The sequence below is a fragment of the Chelonia mydas genome, chromosome 26, assembly GCF_015237465.2.
Source record: "Chelonia mydas isolate rCheMyd1 chromosome 26, rCheMyd1.pri.v2, whole genome shotgun sequence".
NCBI classification, from domain to species: domain Eukaryota; kingdom Metazoa; phylum Chordata; order Testudines; family Cheloniidae; genus Chelonia; species Chelonia mydas.
Window position 1 is genome coordinate 2,480,440 of NC_057859.1, and position 20,044 is coordinate 2,500,483.

The 20,044-nt window shown below is 51.6% G+C and overlaps 1 protein-coding gene across 3 annotated transcripts in view; it reads right to left on the minus strand.

Moving 5' to 3' along the window:
- Positions 1 to 20,044, minus strand: part of ADGRA2 (adhesion G protein-coupled receptor A2) — a 103,259-nt gene that overhangs the window by 81,334 nt on the left and 1,881 nt on the right. The gene's annotated exons all lie outside the window — the stretch shown is intronic.

The following is a 20,044-nucleotide window of genomic DNA, read 5'->3' on the forward strand; positions in this document are numbered from 1 at the left end:
CAAAAAAAGCTCCAATTCACCTTCCGAGTGGAAGAGAAAAGCCTTTTGGGAGGGGAAGAAACCTATTCCCCTTCCCACAAAGCATTCTACACACACAGGAACGGGCAGGAGGAGAGACATATTACCCCAGCCAACGGAGTCCGAAGCATTTCCTTTGGGATCACAGACCCAGTTAACTCAGGCGACGCCTTCCTCTAGCTGCCTTTAGAGGCAGCAGCTGCCTGGCGGATTCTCCCAAGGAAGCTCCCTTCAGAAGCAGGCCTGTGTTGTATCTGGTCCCTGAACTGATGGGGTAACTAGCCATCAGGCAGAGAGCGAAAGGCATCTAAAAAGTGTCCTGGAGTCTCAAACTTGCATGCATCCGATGAAGTGAGCTGTAGCTCACGAAAGCTTATGCTCAAATAAATTGGTTAGTTGCTAAGGTGCCACAAGTCCTCCTTTTCTTTTTGCGGATACAGAAACGCAAGGCTAACACGGCTGTTATTCTGAAACTTACAAATGTGAGTCCCAAGTCCATTCCCCCCCTTTGCCCCTCCTGTAACCACATGGCAGGGAGTTCGGTGTTGGGGCATTTCCCGAGGAAACCCCTCAGAGCAGGGCCTCTCCTGGACTCACCAGCCCATCCGAGGGGGACGGTCCACATTACACCCAAATAGCATCAAGAGTCTAACTCCACCACACTGAAACCAGGAACCAGCGCCAAACCCCACAATGAGAAGTGGGTGATAGTGCCAATCGGTGCTACCCTGCCCAACGGAACGGGAGACGGGGCAAACTATGCTCTCAGCGACAGCACGTCTGCAGGTACCCCCGAGTGTGATGTCGTCCTCTGTCTGTGTAACGCACACATGCCTTAAACGCATGTGGATTGTATGTGCATTCCCACGTATCTGCACACAGCGTCTGGGAGAGGAGTCACGGGGCCCGACAGGCATGTGGGCAGCAGGGATCCAGGCCCTGCCTCTCTCTCCGCTCCAGAGATGCATCCCAGCTGGGCCTGGAGGGAGGGGTGCCATCCTCTGCATGCAGTCTCAGCGGGAGGAGAGCGAGCAGAGCCTCTCGCCTCAAGAGTCTCCAGGCCAAAAAACCCGCCACGGGACTGTGCGGCCGGGGATTCCATTGCATTGACACAATGGGAATCTCTCCCCACAAAGCCACTCAGTCTGCCAGAGGCGGCTGTGGATTCGGAATTCGTCCTGGAAGCGAAGCGTTCATGTGCTTTCTGACGGATAGATTTTAAGGCCAGAAAGGAACGCTGTGATCATCGGCTCTGAGTTGCTGCGTAACACAGGCCAGAGAATGCCACCCAGTCACTCCTGCAAACCGTCATCTTCACTGCACGGATGGGGAACTGAGGCCCAAGAGATGTTGGGTGGGATGCTTTGCGGTAGATCTTTAGGCCCAGGAGAAGATGGGTGGGTTGCCGAGGGGCAGATCTTTCAGTGGGCTCCTAACTCACTGGGGCACTTTTGAAAATTCCACCCGAAGTGACTTGCCCAAGTTCCCCAAGGAGTCTGCGGCAGAGCTGGGAACTGAACCCCCATCTCCTGAGTCCTGCCCAGGGCCTTCACCCCAGGACCACCCTTCGTCTCATTACCCCAACCCTGCCCAGCTCCCCCAGCCACCCGCCCCCAAAGAAATCACTGCCTCCATCCCAGTGTGGTGGAAATGCCGGAGCTAAAAACCCGGCATCCACCCTTAAAGAGACTCACTCTCCTACTCTTACTGAGGATGTGTCGCTTTGCCTTTATCCTTGCCCCCAAGCATGCAGGAGTGAAATCAGGAAGGCCAAATCACACCTGGAGTTGCAGCTAGCAAGAGATGTTAAGAGTAACAAGAAGGGTTTCTTCAGGTATGTTAGCAACAAGAATAAAGTCAAGGAAAGTGTGGGCCCCTTACTGAATGAGGGAGGCAACCTAGCGACAGGGGATGTGGAAAAAGCTAATGTACTCAATGCTTTTTTTGCCTCTGTCTTCACAAACAAGGTCAGCTCCCAGACTATTGCACTGGGCAGCACAGCATGGGGAGGTGGTGACCAGCCCTCTGTGGAGAAAGAAGTGGTTCGGGACTATTTAGAAAAGCTGGACGAGCACAAGTCCATGGGGCCGGATGCGTTGCATCCGAGAGTGCTAAAGGAGTTGGCGGATGTGATTGCAGAGCCGTTGGCCATTATGTTTGAAAACTCATGGCGATCGGCGGAAGTCCTGGACAACTGGAAAAAGGCTAATGTAGTGCCCATCTTTAAAAAAGGGAAGGAGGAGGATCCTGGGAACTACAGGCCAGTCAGCCTCACCTCAGTCCCTGGAAAAATCATGGAGCAGGTCCTCAAGGAATCCATTCTGAAGCACTTAGAGGAGAGGAAAGTGATCAGGAACAGTCAGCATGGATTCACCAAGGACAAGTCATGTCTGACTAATCTAATTGCCTTCTATGACGAGATAACTGGCTCAGTGGATGAGGGGAAAGCAGTGGACGTGTTGTTCCTTGACTTTAGCAAAGCTTTTGACACGGTCTCCCACAGTATTCTTGTCAGCAAGTTAAAGAAGTATGGGCTGGATGAATGGACTATAAGGTGGATAGAAAGCTGGCTAGATTGTCGGGCTCAACGGGTAGTGATCAATGGCTCCTTGTCTAGTTGCCAGCTGGTATGAAGTGAAGTGCCCCAAGGGTCGGTCCTCGGGCCGGTTTTGTTCAATATCTTCATTAACAATCTGGAGGATGGTGTGGATTGCACCCTCAGAAGTTTGCAGATGACACTAAACTGGGAGGAGAGGTAGATACGCTGGAGGGTAAGGATAGGATACAGAGGGCCCTAGACAAATTAGAGGATTGGGCCAAAAGAAATCTGATGAGGTTCAACTAGGACAAGTGCAGAGTCTTGCACTTAGGACGGAAGAATCCAATGCACCGCTACAGACTAGGGACCGAATGACTCGGCAGCAGTTCTGCAGAAAAGGACCTAGGGGCTAAAGTGGACGAGAAGCTGGATATGAGTCAACAGTGTGCCCTTGTTGCCAAGAAGGCCAACGGCATTTTGGGCTGTATAAGTAGGGCATTGCCACCAGATCGAGGGACATGATCATTCCTCTCTAGTTGAAATTGGTGAGGCCTCATCTGGAGTACTGTGTCCAGTTTTGGGCCCCACACTACAAGAAGGATGTGGAAAAATTGGAGAGAGTCCAGTGAAGGGCAACAAAGATGATTAGGGGACTGGAACACATGACTTATGAGGAGAGGCTGAGGGAACTGGGATTGTTTAGTCTGTGGAAGAGAAGAATAAGGGGGGGATTTGATAGCTGCTTTCAACTACCTGAAAGGGGGTTCCAAAGAGGATGGATCTAGACTGTTCTCAGTGGTAGCAGATGACAGAACAAGGAGTAATCGTCTCAAGTTGCAGTGGGGGAGGTTTAGGTTGGATATTAGGAAAAACTTTTTCAATAGGAGGGTGGTGAAACACTGGAATGCGTTACCTAGGGAGGTGGTGGAATCTCCTTCCTTAGAAGTTTTTCAGGTCAGGCTTGACAAAGCCCTGGCTGGGATGATTTAGTTGGGGGATCGGTCCTGCTTTGAGCAGGGGGTTGGACTAGATGACCTCCTGAGGTCCCTTCCAACCCTGATATTCTATGATTCTATGAAAAAGCCTCCTGCTGCCATTTACCCACGAGAGCTCGGGCCTGGATCACAAAGGCAGAACGGGGTCCGGGCACCAAGTGTTAGGGGGAAGGTCAGCCTGACTCCTCCTACCTTGCCTGTATTACCCCCTTCTCACTGGCCTGTCCCCACCTTGACAAGGGAGACACAAGCCCTGGCACAGAACTGGTTGCTGCGTCTGCTAGGCAGTTACCAGATAGGACAGCAGGGACCTTGCCCCCTGGGCGCATCGAGTCAGCACTCTCCTGATATGCAGGACAAGGCTGCTGTGGGGTGCGCTGTGCCCTGGGCCATGCTTCCCTTGGCAGGTCTGGAGGGGCTGGATGGGAGGGAAGGTCCCAGGCCAGCCCACTCTGCACAGAATTGGGTGCTGATGAAAAATGAAACCACACTTTGTATGCATGGCTGCAGGGCCTCATTTGACTGGGCTCCTGCCTTCTCTTTCCAGACTCTTTCCTGTTATTGACTCTTTTAGTTGTTTATTTACTTAGGACTCCCCCCCCAGGTTTGGCTCCATAATGAAGCAGAGAGCAGGAGAGCCAACTGATTCCAAAGCCTCCTTGCCCCGTCAGTACCGTCCCCTCTCCAAGGTGGGGACAAGCTATGGATAACCACCCAATAACCGCGGCACTCAGTGCAGGCTCCAGAGCAAGTTGAGGAGGGACATGGGTATTGGCAGGGGAGACTTCCGAGACTGAAACATCCAGGAAGCTTCAGCAAGGGAAGCGACTTCCCCCCTCCCCGTTTCCCTCCCTGCATTCCTCTCCCCGGCTGTGCAGCCTCGTCCCAGAGCCCCTCTCCTCCCAGCTGGCTGCATCTGCTCCTCACATACACACTCGCTTGGCAGACCATGAAAGCAGCACGGTCCTCCTCCGGAGCAGGGACTCTGCTTTGGCTCGGGATGTCACGGGGACCCTCAGAGCAGGGAGTGCCGGAAGCTACCCAACCAAACGTTAACTCACGAGGTTCCAACTTACACGGCCTTTTGCTAAAGACGTTCACACTTTAATCTCCTGTGCAGAGGGAGTGGGAAAGGACCAAGACACTCTGCTCAGACAGGACAAGGGAATGAAACTATTAATACTTTGGAGTCTGCAGACAGAGCAGCATCACAAGGGAGGCACTGCAGCTCCAGCTGTCCTGATGCTGGACACCCGAAAAGCCAAGCCACCCTCTATCATGAGAGGCAGCGTGGTCCAGTGGCCAGGAGACTGGGCTGGGAGTCAGGACACGTGGGCTCTGTCCCCAGCTCAGCCACTCATCTACTGTGCGACTATGAGCAAGGCCTGGCCCCTTTGTACCTCAGTTTCCCCTCCCACCCCATGTTAGTCTTGTCCATTCAGACTGTAAACTCTTCAGGGCAGGAACTATGTGTCTGTTCAGTGCCCAGCATAAGGGGCCCGGGTCTCAGCGGGGCCTCTTGGCATGAATACAATGTGAATAATACCTCACACCACCATAAGCATGACAAAATGTAGCATTTAACACAGTAGGTGGGTGGGATGGCTTCTCATTCCCTGCTCTTGCCACTCCACCCTGGGAACATGCTGCAGCCGCACTATACACTTTAATTGGCTAATTGAGCGAGGGCTGGAAAAGTCTCGTTGGACAATGCGGGGATTAGGAATTAAAGCACGGAGTCAAATGGAAATAACTGGCAGCAGCCCAGTGGCAGGCGGGCTCAGGGCACTGGGCAGACAACACCGTCCATGGAGAGTCGCACTGAGCAGCACTAGGCACAGAGGTAGCAGCTGTCAAGGATTCCTCTGAGCCCAGAGAGCTTCGGCTTTTGTTCAACACTTGACGCCCCCTAATGCGGAGCGTGTTTGGGGTTGTGTCAAAACCCTGTCGCGCAGAGTCTCCGAGAGGTTCCAGGGGTTTGAAGCTAATAGGACTTAATTGCTGGGTGCCGAGGCCTGCCGCAGCACTGTAGAGTCACCGCTGAGCGTCAACACGGGGTTTTTTTTTTTAAATCACGAAAGAGGAGCCAAAAGCGAAAGGACCAGGTTGTTTTCTCAAGCCCGCTAGAATCCACTTGGATAAACAATGGCTCCAGAAACAGAGCGGCTAAAACAATAAACTTCCTACGACCCCCACCAAAAAAGGAGGTGGCGAGATGCTAGCCCCCCTCGGTCAGAGCGCGGTCGGCAGGATGGAGACATGCAGCAGAAAGGCAAATACCATCAGATGGGAGCTCAGTAATAGAGGGGGAGGATTTATGCTTTGCTTTCTAAGTGCATTAATTTAAAGCACATGGATCGAGGGCTGATGCGTTACGGGCCACTCCCGGGGGGGAGGGGAGAACTCATCGGTTTGCACTGGACTGTCTAAACGCGGGTTTCATGTGGGTGAAAGGTGCTAGATTACAAGCCACAGGAAGCAGCAGTGGTATCCGCCCGCACACTGACTCCTCTGGGCCTACCCCTGACCGGGACAGATGATCTCTGCTCATGGGCCACAGGGGAGCCCTGTCTCCAGGGCACATTCCTTCCTGAGTCTCTCTCTGCAGAAACGGGCCAATGCTGCCAACTGCAGGTTGGCCTTTATGATCTGAAGTGGGTGGAAAGCCATTACATCCATCTCAGAAGCCACAGGTCACTAGGGTTTAGACTTGAACTAGTGACCCAACGCCGAAAAACCGCCGCCCCCCACTCTGGGTCCCCTTGTGCCACTGCAGCTAAGAGCTAAAATCCCACTGACCTCATCGTGAACAGGGCAGACAAAGAAATCCAGTGACCAAGTGGTACCCCCTGACCTTACCTCCCAGCCAGCTCCCCCCTTTGTTTTCACACGCTCAGGGGCTCTTCCCTTCGCTGCGACATGCCCAGGGCGTTGTCTTGAGGCTCACGTCAAAGCAGGCTATTTTGGAGGGCTGAAAATTATTGTTCCAACACTTGCTTTTGTTAGAACAGGAAAAATAAAATCCCAGAGAGAGTGTGAAATGGCCAGCACGGCGCAGGTCGTAAGACCTCCACGACACATCAGATACCAAGCCGGGGGGAAGGGCTCCCTGCGCCAGCAGAGAATTGGCACACTGCTGTGAGGTTTCCAGTATTGCCAAAACAATCAGGAGATTGGCTGAAAAACCAGGAGATTTTTTTTAAAAACAATACAGATTGGGGGCTTATTTGCCTTCAGGATTTACCTTTTCCGGCTTTTCACCACAACCAAGAAAGCCAGAAAGTTACTTTAAAAGAGAGAGAGAGAGAAGAAAGTTGAGATTCTCATGTAATCACCTGACTCCAGGAGATGGGGCTTTAAGAAAAGCCACCAAATATTACAAAACTCGCTATCAAACAAGGACAGCAGGTATCCAACCTGGGGTATATGGGGTATCCAACCATGCTCAGAGCCCCGGCAGAGTCGCCCCGCTGGGAGGATGCATGGCTCCATACTCAAGTCTGTCACTTTATAAAACATGCCAGGAAGCAGAGAGTAGAGCAGAGTATCCTGAGTCAGGACTCCTGGGTTCTTCTCCCTCAACAGACTTGCTGTGCGCTCTTGGGGAGATCACCTTACCGCTAGGGCTCAGTCCCCTCTCTCACAGTAAAGCCCTTGGACAGCCTGAGATGCTAAGGGTACCATATTACGTTACATATTATGTTATTACATAATTACATGTTTAAGCCCTCTATGCTCTTACAACGCCTGTCTGCCCTGCTTGACCCCTGCATTACAAACAGAGCCAGGGCTGACCCCATGTTACATCATAACACCGTCTTGTTCTTGCCTGTGAGGAAAACACAACCTTACAGATGCCCACTGCAGCCCAGCAAGTAACTAGCAGCTAAGAGGGGCCGAGGTATTTCCCCGCCCCTGCAGCGCTCGCCTACATGTTGTGCCTCCCATTCAGGGAAAGGTGCTCCGGATGTGCCCAGTCTGGGAGAGGAAGGCAAACAGGTTTTATGTGGCAAGCAGGTTTACACCAGGCTCGGGGCTAGGTGCCCTGGACGACTCGTTCCTCAGACGAAAGCAGTAACGCATGGCGCTGGGGCAGCTCCTAGAGCAAGAGGGTGGGAAAGGGGGAACCTAGACGGTCTCATCAACAGACCCTATAAAATCTGGATCCGTGGCCATGTCATTTATGCCCCCAGAAGGAGGAAGAGTTGAAATGAAGGTGAGGAACAAGGAGAAAACAAAGGAGAAGAGTAAGGGAAGCAGGGATGTGAACGGCCTGGAGCTTTCACCATGCCGACGGCTCTCAGGCCCCACTGCCCTCCCTGAGCCATCCCTCACACGCCGCTTTGCAGAGCACTCCTGCAGAAAGCTCCCCACGGACACATGCCGACGGCTGGATCAGGCACGAAACCCTCGGCAAGCTCCCAGGGCTGGGGAAGGATAAGTGGATGCTAATTCGTATTGCACAACAGGTTCTGTGCTCGGAGCGTGGGCCACCTTCCTCTGCCTTGCCTCCCACTCTGCCCCATGGCCCATGCGGTGCTGCTCTCAGATTCCCTTCCCTGCTCCACTGCTGGCAAAGGATTGGGACCGGCCGGCAGGCAGGCAGCCACCTCACCTGCCCAACACCTGACTAGGACAACAGCCCTCCGTTTTGAGCACTGTGCTCAGGGAGGAGTGAAGAAAGAGCACCCCGCCAGGGCATGCCTTCCTGTTTAACTGCCACCCGTTTCAAAAAGCAAACCACCTCCCGGTTCAGAGAGGAATAAAACCATGTGCAGGAAAGTCCCACAGGTGCGTAGAGCTGAGGGATGCTTGCAGAGACGTGCGGAGAGGGCGTAGATCTCTCTAGGAACGGATGGCGGCTAAGTGCTGTCTGAGTAATTGGCCTGGCTTGCGCTCCACCCCATCATTGATCTGTCCTGGGCGCCTGAGGCTTGCCAGGCCTGGTTGGCAGCAACAGGTGTCCGGAGCAACCTATGGAGCCCCCTTGCTTGGCCTTAACGTCACAGTAATTTACTGCCTTTGCCACACAAACCTGGAGCACAAAGCCCCAGCTGCCAGCTCACATTTCAGGAGCTCAGACGGAGCCACAGCAGATCTTGGGAGAGGGGAGGAGAGCACCACAGCAAAGCCAGCTGCCCTCTGCAGCTGTCCCCAGAAACTCCTAACAGGATGGAACAGAGGCAGGGCCCGGGGCTCAAGCTGCACATTTCAGGGTGGTTTAGGAACAGCCCTGGTGCAGCTGTTGTCAGAGGGATGAGGTCGTTTCTAAATTATGTGGGACACAGCAGTAAAATAAGGAAAAGCCAATATTTTCAGCCAAAGTGGATCAAAGTAGAACTCATGGTGATTGGCAAGAAATCCACTAGCTACACAAGCCCCGAACTCAAGAGGTGTGAGAAGACTATCGGGGTGCCGCTCAATCTCTTACAGCTGGCTGCTGCAAGGCTCGTTATTGACCACATGTTCCCCAGCGCATGACCTCATGACCAAACACCAAACGTCCCATGAAATGAGCCTGCCCCCGCTTCCTTGGGAGGCTCTTCCCCAGCCTGACGCATGAACCCTTCCTCCCATCGCTCCCAAGCTCCTGCATCCCAGATGTTCTTGCCCTAACCAGCCGGCATCACACTTTGGGGCGAGCCACGCACAGGGACTGACAGCAAACGCAACATGACCCGTGCAGGGCGTCGCTCCATGAGAGGGGGCAGCCGCAGAGGCATTCGCTCCGTCGGATGGACAATGAACAAATGGATACAAGACGCTGCTGGAACGGGGCGAGCCAGCTCCCCTTTTCAATCCAGCCGAGGGACGACGCAATCGATTCCAGCTAACGGGATCTCATTGATGGATACAGAACAAACGATCCAGCCCTTTCCAGCAGCTGCTCCAGCACACGTGCAGTGCCTGTGCACCCGCCTCTCCTTCAGGGGAGCAGGAATCCCCTGCCAGTCCCAGCAGAGTGAGCACAGGCAGGTCCTCCTCCCCCCCGGACCACACCCCAAGGGGCAGCTGATGATTTGCTGGCCCAGCCTCCTCCTGGTGGGCCAGCGTTCACGTCCCAGATACCTGGCAGCTTGGCTCAAGAGAGCTGGCACGGGTCAGTCAGCCGAGGGCCCAAACCGCCGCCTGAGGGGCTGGGGGAGGTGGCCATGTTGAAATACGGTGCAGACAGAGAGGGGCTGGCCTACCCCGCAACACACTAACCATGGCCTGCGCAGCGGTTCGGTTTCCGACACCTCTCGTTTTCAACCCCTGTTCAGGTGCCAGCACCCGCTGATGGGCCCAGCAGCAGTGAAAGGCCCTGTGGCCCAAGCTGGCCCTTTCTGGTCAACAGCACAATCAACGCAGCACAAGGTGTGGCCCACCAGCACTCCCCCACCCCCGGACCTAGGCACGTCACACCGTAAGGGCAAGCTCGAAGGGGCTAGGAAGGGCAGAGGAAACCCCAGGCCCGCATCCATTCAGAGAGCCTCTGCATGCTGCAAAGCAGAATGCACCCTCCGCACGCTAGGCCCGCCAGCTGCCGCAGTGAGAAGCTGGACTACAATCCAACACAGCCCGGCAGCTTCTACAGAACGTGGGCATTGCTCAGCCCTCCCGGGGAACCCCCACAGCCCGCTCTGCGGGAACCAGGGTGCACCAGGACTTCGGCGCGCCCGCTGGGGGGTGAACACAAGGCTGGGAGGCTACAGGCTTTACCTCCCTTGGAACGCTTGGCAGATGCTCGCTTCCGCCAGCCAGTCATGCTCACACTCAGGGATGATCAGGAACACATGGGGAAGGAGCAGCTGCTCTGGGGCGAAAGTCAACATCCTCCCAATACTTGGGTGGGAGGGGAACTTTCCACTGAGCACCCACACACGCACCCATCACTCGTGGGGTCTATTCCCAGCTCAGCCACTGACCGGCTGTGAGTCCATGGGTGAGTCACTTCCCCAACCCATCTGCAGAACAGGAAGAGCAGCACTGACTTACCCTGGTGAAGCACGGAGATCTCTCTTCCATACTTATCTGATGTACAACGTATGTATCCTCACAACACTCCTGTGAGGTAGAGCAGTGCCATTTTCCCCATTCCACAGAGGGGAAACGGTGGCACACAGAGGCTAAATGATTTCCCCAAGATCACACAAGGAACTTGTAAGAACATAAGAACAGCCATACTGCGCCAGACCAATAGTCCATCTCATCTAGTGTCCTGTCTTTTGCCAGTGGCTGGTGCCAGACGCTTCAGAGGGAATGACCAGAGCAAGCAGTTATCGAATGATCCATCCCCTGTCGTCCAGTCCCAGCTTCTGGCAGTCAGAGGCTAGGGTCACCCAGAGCGTGGGGTTGCATCACTGAGCATCTTGGCTAATAGCCATTGATGGACCTATCCTCCATGAACTTATCTAATTCTTTTTTGAACCCAGTTATACTTTTCGCCTTCACAACATACCCTGGCAATGAGTTCCACAGGTTGACGGTGCTTTGGGTGAAGAAGTACTTCTTTTTGTCTGTTTTAAATCTGCTGCCTATTAATATCAGGTGACTCATCATTCTTGTGTTATATGGAGGGGATTACCCCTTTTTCCAGACCATTTATGAATATGTTGAACAGCACAGGTCCCAGTACAGATCCCTGGGGACCCCGCTATTTAATTCTCTCCACTGTGAAAACTGGCAATTATTCCTACCCTTCGTTCCCTGTCTTTTAACCAGTTCCTGAGCCATTAGCGGTTCTTCCCTCTTATCCTATCACTGCTTACTTTGCTTAAGAGCCTTTGGTGAGGGACCCTGTCAAATGCTTTCCGAAAGTCCAAGTACACTATGCACACTGGGTCACCCTTGTCCACATGCTTGTTGACCCACTCAAAGAAGTCTAATAGATTGGTGAGGCATGATTTCCCTTTATAAGAGGCATGTTGACTCTTCCCCAAAATACTATGTACATCTATATGTCTGATGATTCTGTTCTTTACTGGGAAAATTGGTTGAAACTATAGTACTGAAACAGCCTGTAGCTGCCAGGATCGCCTCTGAAGCATGTTTTAAAAATTGTCATTATATTAGCTATCTGCTAGTCATCGGGTACAGAGGTGGTTCAGCTGTATTCACCTTTGGACTGATCCTGTGGGCCACTTAGGACTAAATCAAGAATTCTCTCTCCTCTTGTGGTTTCCAGGACTAGCTGCTCCAAGAAGCAGTCATTAATGGTGTCTAGAAATTTTATCTCTGTATCCCGTTCTGAGGTGACATGTTCCCAGTCAACATAGTGACAGCTGAAATCCCCCATTATAGTTGAGTTTTTTGTTTTTGTAGCTTCTCTGATCTCCCTGAGCATTTCACAATCACAGTTAGCATCTTGGTCAGGTGATCAATAGTATATTCCTACGGCTACACTCTTATTGTTCAGGTATGGAATTTCTGTCCACAGAGATTCGATGGTACTGTGTGAGTCATTTAAGATTTTTATTGTATTTGACTCTATGCTTTCTTTCCCACATAGCGCAACTTACTCTATCATTCCCATATATTTTGTACCCTGGTATTACCGTGTCCCATTTGATATTAATTGTTCCACCAAGTGTCTGCGATGCCTGTCATATCTATATCCTCATTTAATACCAGGCACTCAAGGTCACCCATCTTAGTATTTAGACTTCTAGCATTTGGACATAAGCACTTATTATATTTGTCAATATTTAATTGTCTGCCTTCATGTGATGTAATTGAATGGGACTTTTTTTCATCTGACTGTTTCTCTTCAGTTCCTATCAGTACTTTATCAACGTGCATCCTCCCCTCTTTACTAGGATACAGAATATCCCTGTTAATATATCCTCCCCTAAGGGATGTCTCTGTCTGAACCATATTGCTCCTCTCGGCTTTCCCACAGCCCTTAGCAGTGGAGGAGGGACTTGAACCCACGTCTCCCAAGTGCTAAGCTAACATCCTAAGCACTGGACCATCCTTCTTCAGATCCTCTGGTGACAGACTGCTGTACGGTCTGTAATCATACAATGGGTCTATGTCTCAGCCTGTCTCAGAGGGCCAGAGGAGAGCTCAGTTTCCATGGTTCGTTGACTCCTCATCGCCACTGGCAAACCTGCCAGCCAGAGGGCCAATTAGTGCCAGCTGTGGTGGCATTCTCTGGGAGAAGGGCCGAGACCCACCAAAGTGGTTTCACACAGGCACAAAGGAACCATCAGATGGGAACAGCTTGCAGTCACTATCAGCTTGGGCCAGACTCAGACCAGAACAACTAGGCAGGAAAATGACTCTCTGAGCACTTCTGTGGAGGAGAACTCTGTGTGGCCCCAGCCCAGGCCAGCATGAGCCTAACATTTTGCACTCAAACCCTTTGGCAGAGTGGTTACATGTCCCGGAGATCAGAGCCGCTCAGCAACCCCATCTCGAGCAGAAAGTCTCTGCTATACGGGGACTACGGGATGACTGTGAGAGGAACCACTGAGGTTCATCTCAGAGAGGGGTCAAGGTAATGGCTGGCCAAGGCATTTCCTAACAAAAAGGAAGCTTGTTCAAATACACGTATAGTACCCCTCCTCTAAAGACCGGCCTCCCTCACACCCACCTCAAAGGGGCCTAACAACTTTGGCCTGCTCCACAGACGTGTCCTCTTTACACCTTGGGCAGGTACTGGAGGTTGAGGCAGAAGCTGGCAGAATGAGCCCTCATGTCCACATGTGCTCTACCGTGCAGTCTTCTTAGTTCCAGTTCCCTAGCCTAGCCATGATTAAATCAGCGTGTGAGCCGCCAGTCTCTCTGCCTTTGGGAGACCATTTTTTCAAAGAGAAGAAGGGGAAGGGGGGGGGGGGGGAAAGCTGCCACAACTGCAGCCCAATAAATAACAAATAAGAGGCTGAAAAGGGTTTCAGCAAGAAACCATCTGCGAGGCCCAGGATAAACAAGACTCAGCGAGGGCAGTTCAAGTAGAACTGGAAATTGGTCATAAGTCGAAACCCTATATTCCCCCAGACAGTATGCAATTTTGGTGCAATCAAGCTGTGCGCATAAATGAGGCCTGCTCTAGAATTCCACATCTGGAAGAGGTTTGGACTCCTGCGTGTGTAACAGCAGGGTTGGCTATGGCCTAACACGGCTATCTGTGTCTTGTTAAGAATACAGTACTTTTTCCATTAGGCTATTAGCACAGAGGTCATTCCGAGGGGGTTGGAATTAAAACCTTGTTAATACAGGTCTGAAAGAGGCCCGTCACCTCGCAGTGCCTTTGGACGAACATCAGAAGTGACACGAGAGGCAGAACTGCATTCTCTCTTCACCCACACACCGCCAGATGGGGCGATGCGAGGCCAGACTGAACGGAACCCCATGTAAGGATGTGCTGGACTTTATAACAGAGCAGCGGCATTCACACAATAAACTATGGTTGCAAAAGAGGTGCCATTAGAAGCCCAGTTTTGGATACACAAATATATCAGTCTCAAGTCTGGTTGCTCAGGCCTGTGGCTGAGGTAGAAGGTTGAGGGCTCCTGGATGATCTCACTCACAAAACCCGCAAAGAGTCTTCTAAGGCATCTTCACTACCACGTACCAAAAAGGGCAAAGAGGAGAGAGAGAAACTCTGCTTCACTGGGCTCACTTGCTTCGAATCTAATGCACAGGAGCTAAATTGTGAAACCAGATTTTTATTTGAAAAGGTATCGACATTTGCAATAGTAACGCGGGCATGGACCATCCTGAGCAGACAAGTGATTTCCCCAGAGAAGTGGTGGGAAACCCACAACTTGGACCACTTAAAATAAGTGACCCACACAGGAAGAATGCACTTTAGGGAACCCTCCAGCCCTGTCCCTAAGGAAAGGAAAACAGTCTGGCGAGCCTCGGGTGTTTCTTCCATTACTAATCCACAGGGCTGCAGCTTGGATAATGGCTCTTTGTGCCAACCAGCGTAGCTGTAAAAGCCCCCAAACAAGCCACAGACCAGCTCCTATGGCACGTATAAACCCGTATCTGTGAACCAATGCATGCGTGTTTGCAAGGGCGGGTGAGAGACATACATAAACAAGTGCAAACTGGCAACTTTTGTTCAGGATGCACTAGGGGATATTAGTGGCCTAATCCCCCTTCCCCCTTTGCACACTTCCCCCCGCACGTGACCGTGCCTGCCCTTGGGTCGTGGGCGCTAGAGAAGAGCATTAGCAGAGGCAGGTTTCCAATGGTTGTACGCTGAAGAAATTGCTTTTTTTGCAATAACAAAGCACAAAGGTTCTAACCAGTGCCAACAACACCCCATACCTGCAGCTGTTCCATTTCCTTAGAAATTGCCTCCAGGTGACGGAGTTGCTTTGGCAAGAGGACGGAGCCAAGCCATGCAGAATGTCGTGCTAAGACAGCTGTGGCTATTTAAGACTTGACCCTGCGAGATACTGAGCAACTTCAACTTCTACAGCCTTCGATGGGACTGGAGGGTGCTGGGCACCTGGCAGGTTCAAGCCCTTAGCCGTGCGGCTCCCCTGGAGTTGCAATGCTGTGTGGAGCCTCTCAGGCACAAGGTGAGGACTTCAATCGAATGGCAGAGCAGATAATCCCCAGCACTCAGCATCCCCAGTTCTCTGCACATCAGGCCTCTTCCTTTGCCAGAGATGCTCCACCACATGGAATTAATTTCTGTAGTTAAACATCTGCTGGCATTTCACTGGTTTTGCTTCTATCTATCTGCGTAGCACCAATCCCCATGGGGGGAGCTGGATGGAGAGAAAACGAGCTGTACTTTCTCTAAACAGAAGGCTTTCAATGAGGATCCACCATGCATCACAGACAGGGCAGGAAAACACAAAACGTGGATTCTGATCCTCTCATCCAAGTCACTCATGCCACTATGGAAAGAGAGCCCAAAGCAGTGCAGGCTGCCTAGACTGGGGTTTAATCCGTGGAGGTCAACCCTCTAGCGCCTGATGGAAGGCTTTAGAGGTGGCTCTGCCTCTGTGCCTGGTTCTCTCTAACCCCGGCCTCTATTACTGGACATATTCATATGAAACCAGGATCTTGGATGCACTGGCTCTTTGCTGCTGCTTATTTTCCCCATGCCTTCCCTCTGGCTGCGGCAGGGAGAACTGTAATACCAGCGAGGAGTCTCACTTGAGGGGTGAATAAGCAGCCGCAACTGCTGAGGCTCTGAAGCCACAAAGATCTTTGCTCTATCCAACACCCCTAGTGGTTTAAAAGAAAAAAGAGGGAGAAACTCAAAACTCAAACCATCGGGGCTCTTACAACATAGCAGGGCCATGTTCTGCCTGTGGGTCACTCACAGGCATGGGTGCTCCCCACTCTGGCTGCAGCTCAAACATTCTGGTCTCCCCCAACCTCCGCAGGCAGGCAGAACAGCAGAGGAGCAGTTCATGGTGGGTCAGGGAGCGTGCTCCATGTGTTTTAGCACGTACTGCCCTGGCCAGGGCCCATGCACCCCTGTGCCATACTAGTTACATCACTTTCTGGCAAGAATAACTTGCCTGGGCACAGCAGCCAGCCAGAATTAGGGCTGGTCGTTCAGGCCTAACGTGTTCGTGTATTCTGGCCAGACCTGAAGACGACCAGAATTAGGGCCCTACTTTTAAGTGCCAAGTGTTATAATTATTGTTCTAAACAAAATGTACCCAAACATTTCCCACGAAGAATCAGCTGCTCTGCAACTTTATCTAAAGAGTCTCTCCTGGGGAGTTACTCAGGAGCTTTGCCCAGAGATCTTCCCCCGTCAGATCCTTCAGAATGGGTTTGAAGTGCAACTGTTTTGTCAGCAGTAGCACTCATTGAGAAATAGATGTTATTCACGTTGCTTAACGCCGGATTGGAAGGTGTTCAGCTATGACAGTGATGAGAGCGGCGTGAGTACCTACAGAGAACGGAGCGCCCAGTGACTCTCAAGGGCCAACTGATGCTTTCCTACTTTAAACCCGACGGAAGACCAAGCCACTATGGCCTCGTAATCTAAAGGGGCTGCTCATCAACTAAAAGCCTCTGGTTTTGATTTTTCCATCTGGAAAAGGTTTAGAATAAATCACGTTTAGTGTTGGACACTAAAGTCTGGGGTCACTGAATATTTGTAGCTTTCTGCCTGTGTTTGTCAGTTTCATGTCAGGTTTGAGTGGTGCCCCCTTAATGTTCATTGTATGGTCAATCAGGCTTTGCTACTTTGCAGTGCGTGCTGTCTCTATATGACCCTATCAGCAAATGAGCTTCTCCTTCCAAGAGCCAAATTACTGAAAATTGGTAATACCTAGCAATGTTAAATCAGTGAAAGACAGGCTTCAAAATGCCCATTCTGCTTTCACCGTCCCCGCCGCTCAGTGCGGTTTGGTTCTTTCCTCCTATATAGCATTTCAGCAGCAGCTAATAAAGTCCATTAGCCACACACCCAAGCCCCAGTTCAACAAAGCATTAAAGCATGTGCTTGTGTGTTTTACTGAATAAGACTGCACTACTGAATCAGGGCCCCAGTGCATATTTGGAAGAGGCAGGGATGTAAACTGAAAAAATACAAAAATAAAAAGCAGTTTTCTCTGGGAAGTGAGAAAAGTGATCAGATGTCTTAACAGAATTTCTAAGTTATGTATGGTGGTAATTAAAGGAGAGAGTGGATTACACATGGCAGGTATCACTGTTAATTATGAAATTCACTGGTTTTATTGTTTTGGGACTATTTACAGTGGTATTATTGTAGTTACATCTTTAGTGTTGTCTTCGTGGGAAGATTTTCACATTGCCAAAATAGGTTATTCCTATATACGTACACATACAAGCAGGCGCACCCACTGGCCAAGATTTCCAAAAAGGACTAGAGAATCTGGATACTTCATTTTTCAAGGACCCAGCTTGAGATCTCTGAAAGGGACCTGATTTTCAGAAAGCGCTGAACACCCACACTCTGAGAATCAGACCCTTTTAAAGTGATACAAACTGGGCACATGAAATCACTACTCACTTTTGAAAATCTTAGCCAAGTATGCCAGTGCACAGCCTAAAACAGGGCCGGGCGGATAAAATGCGCTTTATGAACAGAACCCCAAACGTGTCAGGCACCAGAGCACCAGGCTTGCTTGCTAGAGTAACCCCACCCTTTCTGAACTTGAATGATCCACACTGCCACTGCATGCACATGTCAAGGCTTTAAAAACAAATTTCCTTCTTTTGTCATTAAAAAACCCAACAAGCTGATAAGCACACCACCACCAATTACTAACAGTCTTAAAAAAAAACGGATGCAAGAGTAAATCCAAACCAGAGTTAAACACAGAACACGAACATTGCCTGGCTTTTTAAAAATTGCTCCACTGCCTATGTGCTGGAGCTCAGAAAACATGCCCCAGTCCTACAAACACTTATGCAAGTGCTTGACTTTATGCACTGCAAATAGTCCTGTTGACTTCAATAGGACACCTAAGTCTTTGCAAGATCAGGGACTCAACCCATATGCTTAACATCACACCCTGCAGGCAGTCCCAGTGAACCCTGCTTACCGCACGTACGGCTAAGCAAGTGCAAAAGCCTTTGCAGGATCAGGGTCTAAATAAGCATAAAGTAGCATTAACATTGCCTCGAACGACAAAGTGGGTTCCGAGGACTTTTAAGACAAGTTTCAACTGTGAGACCTCTTCTGTGTACACAAACCACTGACAATCAAGTGTTACAATGAAAAGACAGAAGGAACTTTTAAAACTTTCCCTACTTTACATTGCCAGATCAAACTGAGGGGAGGGGAGCTATTTTAAGAAAGGTGTGTGTTATTATTTCCAGTGGAAACAGTTGTTTTCAAACAAAAGCTCTCTGTGTAAAGCCCCAGATGTTGCCAAAGGAAAAGGTGGAAATGAAAGTGACTATAAACCAAAGTGAAACTGATTTTCAGGCCTGGTCTGCACTAGGAACTTTTGCCAATACAGCCCAGTAGAATCAGGATGGGTCCTGTTTCCAAGGCCCACTGAAATCAATGGGCCTTTTTCCACTAGCTTCAGTGGGCTCTGGATCAGGCCCACAAAGAGAATTTTTTACAGTCATGACCTCACCTATCCAGCCACTTCCATTCTTCCAGTCTTCTGAAAGACTATGACTGATACGAACAGGTCTGAGACTGGATGGACCTTACTCTGGTGCATGGTGCTAATGAAGTCAGTGGAACTATTGGCCTGAGCACAGGCTGCGAGACTGGGCCCAACATGTGCACCAAGAATGGCACATTTGGAAGCCGCCAGGTCCAAGATGCAGTTGGAGCCTGAGTTGCTGCCCGTGGGTTTTCTACCCTCCCTGCATGGAGCCTTCTTCCATGTCACAGATGTTCTAGGAACGGCCCCCCACACCCTGGCTGTGCTTATGCTCGTTTCCCACCGGTGCACTCAGACCCCATGGCGGCTAGAACACTGACAGTACCTTGCCCGCACCAGCTTCCACTGTCACCCCCGGGGCACAGCTGCGACGATGGGAGATCCTAGGAAATTAAGTCTTGTTCTGTACAGACAAGGTCGGTGTGTGCAAGGCTCCCACACACAGCCTCCTCCATTCACCTCACCTCCATTGCAAGTGAGCCCTGGTCCCGCAACAGAAGTCATCATCATCCCAAACATGTGCCTGAACTCTCAGCCCCACCCCTCCACCCCCGCCTCCCCAGGGCAGGGGCCTGGCCTGATCATTATGTGGTTTGGAAACGGTGCCTGCTTACAGCCCTCAACAAACAAACACACACACACTTCCCACCGTCCCTCTGGCCAGGGAGTGCTGGGCCCTGGATTCCAACAGCCCAGCGGAGTTTACACACAGGGAAAGAGTCTGGCATAAGGGAAGCAAAGTGACTGGAGGAAAAAAGAGAGATGTATGTGAGAGTGCTGGGGGGGCAAGTGGAGGGGCTGGCAGAAGGAGAACTTTGGGGGTGTTGGGAGCAGTCACCGGGTGGCACTGGGTGGGGCGTTGGGGGAATGCAGAAACACACAGGGGTAGACAGGGAAGTCATTTTGGGTGTGTATGGGGCAGGTAGGGAGAATCAGGGTGGGTGCTGGGGGCAGACAGAAGAGATTGATGGCTGGGGATGGTGGGTGCTGGGGGGCAGGTAGAGAGGGGCACACTGGATGTGGGGTTGGCAGTGGGAGTCATTCTGAGTGCATAGGGAGCAGATATGGGGGGAATCATGCTGGGAGCAGGCAGGAGTGCGGACAGTGGGTGTGGGAGGGACCAGCAGATGGGGGGCAGCGGGTGCTGGACAAGGCAGCGGGAACCAGTGGCTGTTAAGGGTAAGGACAGTGGGTGCTGGGGGATCAGCAGATGGGGGGGCAGTGGGTGCTGGACAGGGTGGCAGGAACCAGGGGCTGTTAGGGGCATGGACGGCGGGTGGGGGCAGTGGGTGCTAGAGGGGCAAGGGGGGGGACAGTGTGTGCTGGAGGGGGCAGCAGGAACCAGGGGCTGTTAGGGGTACGGTGGGTGCTGGACCGGGCAGCAGGAACCAGGGGCTGTTAGGGGTACGGTCGGTGGACGCTGGGGAGGGGGC